Source organism: Puma concolor, chromosome C1 (genome assembly GCF_028749965.1).
Source record: "Puma concolor isolate L17-30 chromosome C1, mPumCon1.1.hap2, whole genome shotgun sequence".
In the NCBI taxonomy this organism is placed as follows: Eukaryota; Metazoa; Chordata; class Mammalia; order Carnivora; family Felidae; genus Puma; species Puma concolor.
Genome location: NC_141674.1, coordinates 104,356,890 through 104,370,701, shown reverse-complemented (window position 1 = coordinate 104,370,701; position 13,812 = coordinate 104,356,890). Strand labels below are relative to the sequence as shown.

The window sequence follows — 13,812 nt, the reverse complement described above, 5'->3', positions numbered from 1 at the left end:
CTGCGACCACAAAGAAGGATGGCGGACTTGGTGGGGGAGGGAAGCACTCGGACCCCACCCATCAGCCAGTAATGAATGCAAACAGCTTTGGAGTCCAGCCTGCAAGGGTGAAAATCCCAGCTTCTGATTGACAGCTGGGCTCCAGCAAGCTACTTAATCTTTGAACCTTGGTTTCCTCGTCTGTAAATTGAGCTTTGTAGTATCTACCTTATTGGGTTGTTAAATGAGAGACCGTAAAGAGTTCAACAGAATGCCTGGGAAATAATATCTGTCACTAAATTATAATCATTGATATTGTTGTCATGATTGTCTTTATTATTTTCATTATTGTGTTGAATTCATAGCATCTGAAAACCTGGGATGTCAAGAGATGATTCCAGAACTTTCCCCCCGGAGCTCACAATCTACCAGTTAACTGAGGTGGTCCAATTAACTGAGGTCAAATTAACTCAAATTAACACAGAGGAAACAATTGGAATAGAATTAAATGTGAATTCATTTATTATCAATTCTAAGAACCACAGGCTCCGGGAAGTGAAACACAGGATGAAACGACATGGAACAGGACACTTGGCCTGGGCCTCAAGAGGCTGAGGTTTTAGACAAGTGAAGGCCTCAAGGATGACTCTGAAATGGGTCTTGGTGTTCCTATAGAGATACTGAGGCCCAGGAAATTTCTGTGACAGTGGAGGCTTCTCACTGGCCTCCCTGATTGGGATCACATCGTTTTGGATGAAGAGAAATGGTTCTTGCTCCAAACAAAGGGTCAAGGGACCACCTAGCACTTGACCAACCCCCTCCCCCCGCTCCCCCCAGAGGTCCTATTTCCTAGAGGAAGAAACAAAGGCTGAGAAACACAAACAGAAGAATTCTCTTAATTCCTGGTCAATGCTGTTCATCAGGGTAGGAAAGCTCATTTGAAGAGGCTTGCAAGATCATAGAACACATCTTATGACGGCAGAGTTGCGACTCAGGGGGCATCTGTCCAAGAGCAAGGTGCTCAGCCCACAGGGGCCTGCGGAGTCCAACTGGAAAAAGCTTCTGAGATCCATTTTTTCTCCTAGAAAAGAAGCAGTGCCTCTCACGGTTTTATAAACATAGCTATTAACATTTAACAGTTTATATTACACCCAGACTGCAAAAGCCAAGGGACTTATTTTACAGCAAGTAAGATTTCAACCTCATGTATCTGCTCTCATTTTCTCTTCCTCTCCCCTTTAAAGGTTCATCACTGAGGAAGGTAGTACAGTGAACACACTATGGATTGTAGGCCCCTGCAGACTCCTTTCCAAATTCCCTCCCTCCAGTGCCAGATAAGGTCAGAATTTCTACTACCAGTGTTTCATTACTGTGGTTAAAGTATCTTAGTGCTTAAGTGCTAATAACACTTTTATGAAGAATCATGGTAGGAATGAATTTCAGATTTCTTCCTAGTAGCAAATTTTCCCAGCAGAGAGAAAAACAGGGGAACAAGGGCAGTGGGCACCCCGCTGGTGTCTTGAAGGATTGCTTTCATGATGTGCAGATGAAGAAAACAGTGAGGTTCGAGGGGCTGCCAAAAACAGGATTCCCACTCCCCAATCCTCCGTTGACCCTAGAAGGCCCTGTAGTCGATCCATGGATTGAACAGTAAGCAGAATGTATAAATGATAGATACGTAAATAGAACAGGATCAATAGTTTCTCTTCTCATTGGTTACTTGATGGCAGCAATGAGTATGACCTACAGGTTTTTTTTATCTTCTTTCATTTGGAAAAGAGAAAAATTTTATTCAACAATATCTGTTGAGCACCTAGCTTGGGCTGGGCACTATGTCAGGTTTTAGGAATGCAATTCTACAAAACGTGTGAGTCCCATCTTTTGGGGCTTCCATTCTGGTAGGGAAGACACCCTAACACAAGGAAACAAACAAAATAATTATGAACTGTGATAAGCGCCAAGGAGGAAACAGATAAGATGCTAACAAAGGTGGAGGAGGGATGTTCCTCAGGATGGGCAGAAAATCCTCTCTGAGGAGGTAATAATGAGGTTGAGATCTGACAGGTGAGACAAAGCCAGCCACTGATGAGCAGAAGAACCCGAATTTCTTCCGGGAAACTCCACAATACAACCGTCCCTGACTTCAGTCTGGGCCAACATTCTTGAAAGACACAGAATTCAAGCAGCATCTAAATAGCACCTAAAACACCACCACTTGGCAATGACTATTACAAAACATACATCCTTTTTCAGTAAAAGCCCCAAAGGACAGAAAAGTCTCTTTACTCAAAAGAAGGGAAGTCTTAATTAAAACACCTAAATAGCATATGTCAACGTTCTGAAAAGCCCTCTTTGATGTTGCAACTGTTATTTCCAGGACTGATTCTTATAACATGCCTGGGGCCTTGTAAATTGGGCCCATTCCCTCGAGTCCAGGCTGGTGGGCAGAAGACTGTGTGCAGAGAGCCAGCAGCATGTGGTCCAGAGGAGCCTTGGCATCAGAGGAGTCAGAACAACGCAACATCGAGCACACGGAGAGGGGGGCAGTGAGGAAGGAGGGAGAGTGCATCAGTACGGAAGCCAGGCCACAGGAGTGGTGCAAGATGCCAGGCAGGCACCACGGGGGACATCTGTCAGCTGGCAGCAGGGTAACAGCTGCATCCCAGGGGCTGGGGTACTAGGCGGGCAATGCATCAGGCCAGGGTCTTGAACAGAGTACAAGGTGGGTGCCCATTATCAGAATTACAGTGAGGTGCTGCTAAGGACAGTTATTGATGGTGACACACAAGACTTAATAGATGCCTTCAAAGTCAGAAATCTGAGGAATAACCAATAGTGAGACTCCCAGGCCCCCCATCAAGCATGGTGGTGGGTGGGGAGATGATTTTGGCATGGTACCTCGTTGGCACCTCTTCAACTACACGGAAGGCTGATGCAGCCCCGGGAAGTCATGGCCAGGAAACAAGGCTTAAGTCCCCTCTGTCCCTTTAACCTAGCTGATTTTCCAAGACTCTGACTCAAGGCCCTATGGATGGGCCACAAGTAATTACTTGCTAACAAGGGTTTCCTCTGAGAGAAACTGAGAGCCTTGCATGAACCCATTCAGGAGAGCTCTTGCCCTGGGCTCCGCAGCCTGGCCAAGCTCAATCCCCCGAGGAAGCAGCTGCGGGCCAAACAGCAGCCCAAATCGGGAAGGGAATCGGGTGGGGTGGAAAGTCCGTGTAGGCCTCCCTGGGGCTTTTCTCAAGTGGACCGAAATACAACCTGGAGGGGTGTAAGCTTACAAAGGTTTGAGGCAAAGTTATAGATTTGACAACCAATGTAAAAACCTGTGTAGGGCGTCATTAGCTGGGGAAAAGTCTGTTTAAAGAAAAATCCCCAGGGGCACCTGGGTGGCTCAGCTGGTTGAGCATCCGACTCTTTGATTTCAGCTCAAGTCTTGATCTCATGGTTTGTGCATTCCAGCCCTGCATTGGGCTCCACGCTGACAGTGCAGAGAGCCTGCTTGGGATTCTCTCTCTCCCTCTCTCTGCCCCTCCCCTGCTTGCTCTCTCTCTCTCTCACACACACAAAATAAATAAACTTTAAGAAAAATAAAATAAAATTAAAAATTAAAAAAAATCCCCAAGTTTGTTTGTAAAACAAACCTGGGATTGTTAAGTGCTGTTTTCCAGGCTCTGTGCTAAGAGAGTTTCTGAATTATCATCTCATCCTTGTAATAGTAATAATCCTGAGGTTGTTTGCCCACCCCCACCCCCCCATCACAGATAAGGAAACAGAAAGATCCAGTAACCTACACAGCTGGCAGGTGTAGAAGTGAGATTCAACCACTCATCTCTTTGTCTACAGCTGCTTCTCCTAAGTGCTTCTCCTACAGTCTTCTGTAAAAAGGCAAGACACAAAACTGTACCCACACCACGATTACGTGTAAAGTAGGTACTTGAAAGGACAAAGGAACTTAAAAGGACAAAGATCTGAAAGAAACAAACAAAAATGAAGGCAGTTGTGCCGGTAGGGTGGATCTGTGGGAGGGCTTTAGTTCTCCTTATTTCTAAACTATTTTAATGTTATCGTGTTATTTTTGCAATTAAAAAATTTAAAATATATTTATATTCAACCTTTGGGCTAAATTTGGTGTTCCCTTGGGGTGACTGCCAGGATCCGCCTCTCTTCATTTCCGCAGTACTCATGCCTGGGAAAATCTGTCTTTATTTGGGCTCTGAGCGCCACCCTTAAATGGAATAAGGTTAGCAGGAGGCACCCACCCCAAGGTCAGGGCTGCCGACTGCGTGACAGCGGATGGTCTGGTAGCCGCGCCTGGTTATGGCCGAGCATTGGAGTGAGTGTGGGGGCTCCACCCACACCCACGAGCTCTTGCGCCCCCTGTGGGGGCTTGACCGGCACCCAGGAGCGCTGGCGCCCCCTCAGTGCAGTGGGTGTGGTCAGGGCCATGGGCAGGCTCTGTTTGGGCAACTTGGGAGCGTATCACTAGGAGGGCCCGCAGGTGCTCAGACCTAGTAGGAGAGGAGAATGCTGCCATATTCCAAGGGAGGAGCTGGGTGTGCTAAGCGAGAGGAAAATGGCAGTGCAGGCCTTCAGGGCAAGGCAAGGACCCCCGGAGTGGGAAAGAGCAGGAAAAGCTCCTCAGAGTGAGTACCACTTGAAACGGCTGTGAAAGATGATTAAGACCGTATGTTCCAGGAACTACAAGGATCCAGAAGGGGAAGATGAGGCCAGGAGGTGGGAAGGGCACTTGTGGAGATTGGTTGAGAGCATACCTTTCACTGTGTAGGCAATGAGGAGCTACCGAGTTTCTTGGGGCATCTGGAGAGTGGGGTGATCAGCGCTGTACTTGAGGTTGACTAGATGAAGCAGCTTGTCAACGGACTGCAGAGGGGAGCCCCTGGAGGCTGGGAGGCTCCCTTTTGAACCAGGGAGGAAGTGAGACAACATAGAGCCTCAGGCTATGGGTACTTGGTGGCTGGTTAGGTACAGGGTGGGGATAGTGGTAGGAGAAGGAAGTCCGGGATAATGAAGGGGTTTCAGGTCGGTGTGATCATTTATTCATTTATTTCAACAAAATTCACTCTGTTCACTTAGTTAACACAGATATAATGTGGGCCTGCTCTGTGCCTCACATAGTGCCAGGACCTGGGCACCCAGAGAGGAAAATCTGTGGTAAGACAGTGATTATCATGCAGCAGAGGGGTAATGGGTGTTTTAGACCCCTTTTTTCGTATCACTTCAGATCTTCTCAGCCTCACCTGCCTCTTGTTCCCAGCTGTGGGTGTGGCCCAACTTCACACAGGCGCATCTGACCCCTCCCCAGGTTTCCTTTACTGACACAGTGGCAGAACTCTGCTCAGCACCCAGCCCAACAAATGAACCACCAAGAACCATTGAGTAGTCCGTGCAATAAAGGGCAAACCTCTGACCAGGAGGGGAAAGAAGCCCTCCCTCCACCCCTACCCCCACCCTGCTAGTGGTTCCGAGACCTGGCTCTTCTTTTTTAATGTTTCATTTTTATTTTTGAGAGGGGGGTGAGGGGCAGAGAGAGGGGGATAGAGGATCCGAAGTGGACTCTGCATTGACAGCAGTGAGCTGATGCAGGGCTCGAACTCATGAACCACGAGATTATGACCTCAGCCACGGTTGGAAGCTCAACCAACTGAGCCACCCAGGCACCTCCCAAGACCTGGTTCTTAGGGCTTTTCCAGGATATAGTACTTTAGATTGAACAACCGGTCCCACTTAAGAGTGCCCAGCTTGATAATACATCTATCTACCTATTGGCCCTACCTCCTTCCATGCTTTTCTCCCCCTTGTTTCCTGCTCTTGCTACTAGAACTGTATGCCTTAACAAAGTGTTAGCACATCAGTCTCTGCCTCAGACTTTGCTCCCTGAGGAATCCAGATTGAACCAATGATTCTTACTCGAACTCTAGCTGTCCTCACTCTACCCAAACTTATATAGCATTCGGCCAAGTCTGGAACATCATGGTTAGTAGCAATACTTCACTTCTAGAACAAGTACAGTATAGGAGTGTAGGTCAAGAATTCTGTCTTTTCTGTTCAGCATTTATAGGGATTCCCATAGTTTCTTGTGTGTTAGTCTTTAAAAAAAAATGTTTTAACATTTATTTATTTATTTATTATTGAGAGACAGAGTATGAGCAGGAAAGGGGCAGAGAGAGAGGGAGACACAGAATCCAAAGCAGGCTCCAGGCTCTGGGCTCTGAGTTGTCAGCACAGAGTCTGACACAGGGCTCAAACCCACAAACCATGAGATCATGACCTGAGCCGAAGTCGGATGCTTAACCGACTGAGCCACCCTGGTGCCCCTCTTGTGTGTTAGTCTTATCTGCCTGGATAGATCTTACCTCCAAGACCCTGTGCCTCACAGCATTTAGACAATGTTGGTCAGGCAGAAGATGCCAGAAAACATTTCCAAATTGAATTGAAGTTGTTCTCTTTAATTTTCCTGGATTCCACATTTTTGTCCACTGCCTCCCTTTATCTGTAAACTAGTTTCCAAAAGGGCATTTCCTTCCTCTCCTTGTACTGCTTGTGCATGGTAAGATACCACTGATGGAAACTTCCATTTAGTGTGAAAGTGACCACGCTCCAACAGATACAGTGGTTTATCCAAAGAGTTCCCCTTTCCCAAGCAGTGGCTTTAAAGGCTCTGCCTACAAATATCCAAGCTGGTTGCTGCTATTATGCTGCTATGTCCCTCTTTACAGGGCAGCCCCACTCTCCCATCCACCCCTACCAACAAATCATGACAACCTCCTAGCTTTGTTCAACTTTTTGGTAGGAAAGGAAGTTAAAGTGTAGGAAGTGTAAGTCTCCTCCCCAGTTAATTGATGACATCACTGTCATTAACTTGTCCTTCTTCCTCCCCATGCCTAAAATACTCTGAAGATTTGGGGAAAATAAAAAAAAATTGTGCACACGCGCACACACACACACACACACACACACACACACACACACACACGTCAGGGTTCCTATCTTAATATTTATAGCAGCCCTTAACCCAAAGGGCTTTCTGGGAGTGGGAGGCAGCCAAAGCTATGGTGGTCTTTCTCTCAGCCTCCTGTGTCAGGCTCAGACAGGAGACCAGGAGAGGAGGTGTTGAGTTCGGGACAGCCAGGACACTTTAGCTGGTTAGAGAGAGTGAAACACACCCTCTGACAGCTGAGGCTAGGAGCTGTCAAGGCATGGATAGAGCTGCTTGTGTGGCAGCTAAGCTTTCAAAGGGAAACACGTCTGGCTTTCCAAACACTCACCCTTTCTGTTTCCTTTTCTTGACACCCACTTAGACCCTACCATTCCAAGCCCCCTGCTCATTCCTTCCAACACTTTCTGTCCCCCCTGCTGACTTTCCCTGCCCACCAGCAGAGCAGTGGGCCATGGGCAGTTGGGTTCATACTCATGGCTCGTCTTCCCAACTAAATCCTGAGACGTCAGAGAGTATATATGATATTTCTTTTCTGTCACCATCTATCCCTAGCACATGCATCACAGGATTTTAAAACAGAAAGGAGGGGCGCCTGGGTGGCACAGTCGGTTAAGCGTCCGACATCAGCCAGGTCACGATCTCGCGGTCCGTGAGTTCGAGCCCCGCGTCAGGCTCTGGGCTGATGGCTTGGAGCCTGGAGCCTGTTTCCGATTCTGTGTCCCCCTCTCTCTCTGCCCCTCCCCCGTTCATGCTCTGTCTCTCTCTGTCCCCCCAAAAAATAAAAAACGTTGAAAAAAAAAATTAAAAAAAAATAAAACAGAAAGGAGCCTCTAGCAATCAAATTCAAGTCTTACTTTCCAGGAAACAGAGCCCTAGAGAATGAAGAGTTCTAGAACTTCAGTGCTGAGCAGTCACTCAGCCCAACCTAATTGCTGCTGTGCTCTCTCCCCTGCTGGCCAGTGGTCATCCAGTTTCTTCTGAGCACTTCCACTGGCAAAACAGAAGAGTGGGTGGGAGTAGTCAGCCTGGTTTCACAGATCTGGGGTTCGAGCCTAGTTTTCTACTTCCATATAACTTTTTGAGCTCTTGTTCCTCATCTCTGAAATGGGGTGATAGTATCTAACTCCTAGGATTGCTGTGAAAAGTAAGCAAATGATTACTTAATAAATGTTAGCTGTTATAATGCCATTTCCCCAGACAATCCAGCCTATCTTCAGATAGCTCTGTTACCAACTTCTAAGTTTTCTCTTAGTTGAAATCGGTACCCATGGAGTTTCCATCTTGTATGAGCTGCCCTAAGTCATCAAGTGAGTTAGAGTTTAGTGACAGAGTTGGCACTAGATCAGGCCAGGCTGTCTCTGAAATACATGCTGCATGAATGAAAAAAAAAAAAAAAAAGCAATTTGTCATGACAAACTGCTGTTATAAGTATTCCCATAGAAGCTAAGACAACAAAGTGATTTCCACTAGCCCCACAGCTAGGTAGTGATCCAGTTAAAATCACCTGTGTCCTCTCTAGTCTGGTGCTCTACTCCACCACAGGTATGACTTTGAAGAGGTTCTCTCTGCCCCTTCCACCTTCACAGATCAGAGAGGGAGGTATTTGCAGATGCAGACAGATAGCAGTCCACCATGAGATCCCACCCATCTCCCCTGCACACACTTGCTCATGCTAACAAGTTGGTTAAAGGACAGGAAGTTGGCCTATAAGTATATTGGAAAGACAAGATTAGTCTTTCAGTTCCGTAGGGGGTCTTGCATTAAAACTGCAAAAACATTCCACATCCAAAGAGTCTATTCTATAGAGGTAATGGCCCAAAGCATGGGGTACGCCACTGGGAACATCCTGGGGAGTCGAGGGCAGGATGAACACCCTGAGAATCTGAGAAGACTGCCAGAAGGTTGTCTGGAAAAGCCTTTACCAATTCTATGGCAATGCGGTGGATTGAGCACAGACTGAACCTCACACTTTCATTCCACATCACATATAATAGATAGAACATTTAAAAATCAATACATACAGAAATCACTAGAAAGAGAAGTCTTCATGGACCAGAAATAAAGTTGTTGCACTAAAAAGGGAGAAGAAAATATATGGAAAGAACCTACAGTCACAGGCAAAGGCTAGAGTGGAGCCTCATGATCCAGGGGAGGAGGAAATACATAAACATCATCAAAACCACAGCTTTAATGCCCAAGCAAGGATAAAGGCCAGTGTTCTTGTTGGTAGCTCCATTATTGGCAGTGGGTCTGAATCAGAATTCCTGAGTAAGATGATATGTAAAAGAGGAAGTTAGAATAACTCTCCCCTCCCTCCTGGAACTGCATGCCAAAATGAGGTACTACCAGTGGCTAAGGAAGAAAAGTCACCTGCATAATACCCAGGCATAAACCTTTATGATGAGTTCAGAGCTTAGTATGACTCTATTTTCTCAGAGCCCAAGTCTTGAGCCAAGCCTCAAACAAAATATGTGCTTTGGTGCTTTGCACTGAAATTGTAAAGCTGCTCCACAGGGAGGTCATCATAGTACAGGAGTACATATGAGACAAAATGTCATGGAACGGGTAATGAAAAATTGATTGTGGTGATGGACATACAACCATGTGAATATTCTAAAAGCAACTGAATTATACACTTCAATGGGTGAATTGTATGGTAGATAGGTTATACTGCAAAAAAGCTGTTAAAAATTTCATCGAAGACAAGCTCACAATTCTTAATAAAGCATTTGAGGAAAGGCAGGATAATGATATAGTCATTATATCCAATAAATTGAAAGAAACACGTCTGAGAAAAGAGGAATAACAGAGTACTCTGAAAAAGACTTAAAACATGCATGTTTAAAATCCTCAAAGGAATAAAGGATAGAGCAGCATCCACAGAAGAAATACAGGATTCACAAAACAAGAATGTGTAAATATGAAAAAAAGTATATATCTTAAAAATGAAAAATAGAGCACTGAAATTTAAAAAAAAAGGTCCAAGTTATTGATTGGACAGAGCTGAAGAGGGAATTAGTGAATTGGGAAATAGAAGTGATAAAATTTCTTAGAATTTCAGCACAATGTATTAAAAAATAGAAAATCTAAAAAGGAAATTAAAACACATGGAGGCAGTCCAATATAGTCTAATAAAACAGTTTCAGGAGAGACTAAAGAATGACAAAGACACAAAAATTGAAGACAGAATGGTAGATATTTCTAGAACTGAAGGAAGAAATAAATATTCGGCTTTATAAAGCTCATTAAGTGTTAAATATGATAAATCTCCAAACTCCACATTATAGTAAACTATAAAACATAAAAATAATGAAAAATCCCAGAATTTATGGTAGAGATAGATTAACTACAAAAGAACACCAGTGGACTTCTCATCAGCAACAACAGAAATTCTCTGGTGTAATGTAAAGGGAGGAATCCAAAAATTTAGGGAAATAGGAATGTCAGCATGTATTTATCATATAGACCCCACTCATTCACTCCTTACCTTTGTCTCTGAAAAGGGTTCTAAGACATTTCTCTTTGCCACCATCTTGAGAAATGCATGCCTTTTAGAGTAAAAACATGACATGACTCTGGATAACTGATGTAATTCTATAGCAAGATAGAGAAAACTCTCTTTTCCACATGAAAGTTACTTGATGGTGGTGTTTCCTTGTAGAAATAAAATCATTTTTCAGATGAACAGCTGCATACTAAGTGCCAGGGTATGTATTGATCTACAATGTCGAAAAGTCTGTCTGGAACTAAATGTAGCCTCTACCTGACTTGGTTTATGAGAGTCCGCTACTATGCTCCATGATCGGTCTTCTACATAAGACAAACAAGTAATGTAAATGGGAGTATAGTGAAGATTATCCTCTTTGCCTCTTTCGAGGCTTTATTAGTTCTAATCTCTGTGATTCCACGATAAACAGGGTGCTTTGATCCACCATTTCGGTAGGGTAGCTCCACGGATTCCACTTTCTTCCTACCATGATAGTCCTCACACTATAGGTCAGGAGGAAACATACAGATTTTTTAGTTATTGCGTATATTTATTCCCAATATATACTCAGGAACATGGGGGAAAAATGGGGTATATTTGTGATCTACTGGGACTACTGTGGTATGGACAAAGCCCCAAATTCCATGTATTTCCTTTTTACCATCTCGGTCAAGCCACCTACCTTGATACCCTCAATTAAAAAAATGTCTCTATGGCATGACACCCTCCCCCAAGGCCTCCACTCTGGCTTATGTGTTAGAGTGGTGTTGTGGGTCCTCAGGGTTTAGCTCAGATCCAGTGTTCAATAATCTCTGAAAATGTTTGGGTATTTGCTTCCCCCACAGTGTACAGTTAGTTACGTGGGCAATGGCTACAGGAAGCCTGCTTAGGGAAGGCTAGAAAGATTTGTAGTACATACCTGTGATAATACCTCAGGGCACTTTCTCAAGGGTTTTCAGTCTTCCTTTCATTCAGTGAGCTCTGGGTCTTTGAGTTGATGCTGATCTAGATTCTCTACTGCAGTGACTCAAGTCAGGCTTATATTTTCCAGACCTAGAGTTCCTTTGGTTATACAGGTCAAGAAGGAATGTATTGAGCTGCTCCTCTATGTTGTTCCTAGGGATCCATCATCAGCTTAACACTTACAATGATTCCTGTGGGTTAGGAATTATAGGATTATACTCTGGGCTTGATACCCCTTATGGTAACCATGCCCACTCTACCTTTGATGGCTAAGTGCTGCTATGTTGCCTCTTCTACTTCAGAATCCCATCATCTTCTATGAACTCAGGGAGCATGTTTCAATCGCAGCATCTCCCATCTTTAGTCCTAGCTTAAAATAAGCTGGTTTTATGGGGGGTGGGAGGGAGGGGAGGGCGGGTGATGGGTATTGAGGAGGGCAGTTTTTGGGATGAGCACTGGGTGTTGTATGGAAACCAATTTGACAATAAATTTCATATATTGAAAAGAAAATAAGCTGGTTTATAGATGGATCTGCACAATATGCTGGCACCAGCAGTAAGGGGACTCCTGTCATGTTACAGCTCTATTTACAGGCTGGAAGGGGTGGCCCTAAGGACTACAGAGGAGAGAAATCCTTCCATTGTACAGAGCTTTAAGTGGTATTTGGTCTGAAAGGAGAGATGAACTGAGATCTGGATCTAAGCCAATTCATGGACAATGACTAATGGTTTGGAAAAATAGTCAAAGACTTGGAAGGGATATGTGACAAAGCATTTTTGGGAAAGAGGCACATGAATGGACAAATCATAATGGGTCCAGGATGTGAAAATGTTTGTTCCATGAGAATGTTCTCCCAAAGATGTCCACAGTGCAGGTATCTTGCTCTATGAATGTCAGCCAGCCTCTTTCCCAGTCACCTCAGTCTTTAATCAGTGAGGTTATGAACATCATCACAATGGCAGGGTTACAATTATAGATAGGCTACAATATGCATTTTCCTTCGCAGAGGCTGACCTGGCCGCCATCGCTGCTGAGTATCTAACTTCCCAGAAGCAGTGACTAACCTTGAACCCCCGGTATGGTATCATGACCTAGAGGTACAAAACTGTCACCTGCCTGGAAGGGTGACTACATTAAATCCTTTTATTGTGGAGTGAATGGTAACTTGGTTCTCACTGAAATAGATGTTTTTATCTGGATATGCATTTTTGTCTTTGCGTACCATGATGTAGGAACACCATTTAAGGGCTTAATGAATGCCTGATTCAGCGTCATGAACTCTTATATGAAGTTGTTTCTAGCATTATGGTAACGCTAGTTTGTGCAACCCCGCCCCCTCAATGGTGGTTTAACACAATCTATATTTCTTGATCATGTAATTGTCCAATGTACATGTTTCATATGGTTGGGTTTCGAGCATTCCTTTATGTGGTGTTTAGGGGCCATCTTGTGGCTCCACTATTCCCTAGAAACTCAGAGTTTTCAACATTCAGATGGCAGACAGGAGAAGAAAATGTGGATATTCCCCATTAGCTTCTTAAAAGTCCCAGCTTGGAAGAGACACACATCATTTCTACTCACATTCCATTGGTGGTAGCGAGTTATATGGATGTAAGGGATGCTAGGAAATGTAGTCTACCCCCATATCAATTGTATATTATATGAATATTGGATAGACAGCTAGCCATCTAGGTCTAATGTTATCAGCCTGCTAAGGAGGTAGACTGGTCATTAAATATTACTGCACACCTGTCTTATACTTACACTCTTAGTACACACACACACCTCCAAAATCCCACTCAGTCACTATATCCAGCTCAAAGACCAGGATCTCTGGGTGATATACAGTTATCTCTAGCAAGTCTAGATGTAGCCCCCTGTGGTCCAGAGACCTATGAACACAAAGACAAGTATCATCTCTCCACTAATCACCAGTCAAAACACGATATGGAGGTAGGAACAGGAAAGCCATAATAAAATTCCATTCAGAAAAAGGAATAATGGGAGCTACAAGGCAGTCACTTGTCCGCAGCAACGATAAAGTCTTTCTGGATAGACACAGTGAAGACTGTTTGTTCCAGTGTGAGGGTGAAATTCTCTGACTAGACCTTAATCCTGATCTCTGAAGGAATTTCCTTGTCCACTGTTCTCTCTGGTGCCAGACTATACCGTTGGAATATGGGTCCATGCCCAATTTCCCCCATGGCCTTCTCTGAAGTGAGCTTTGCTGACTTGGCCATCCTTGGGACTATATAATTCACAGCCTGCTTCCAGCCAATGCAAATTTAAAGGCCTGAGAAATGTTTTATATTACAAGGTGTTTTTGGTGGGGGGGGGGGCAGGGTTGTTTTGTTTTTGTTTCTGCTTTTCGAATCAGGATTATGATTTCTCTGACAACAGAGCTCTCTCAAAACCAGTG

The 13,812-nt window shown here is 44.5% G+C and overlaps 1 long non-coding RNA gene across 2 annotated transcripts in view; it reads right to left on the bottom strand.

The window, feature by feature from the left end:
* LOC147578306 (uncharacterized) overlaps nt 1–13,812 on the bottom strand; it is a 103,255-nt gene that overhangs the window by 40,661 nt on the left and 48,782 nt on the right. The window lies entirely within an intron of this gene.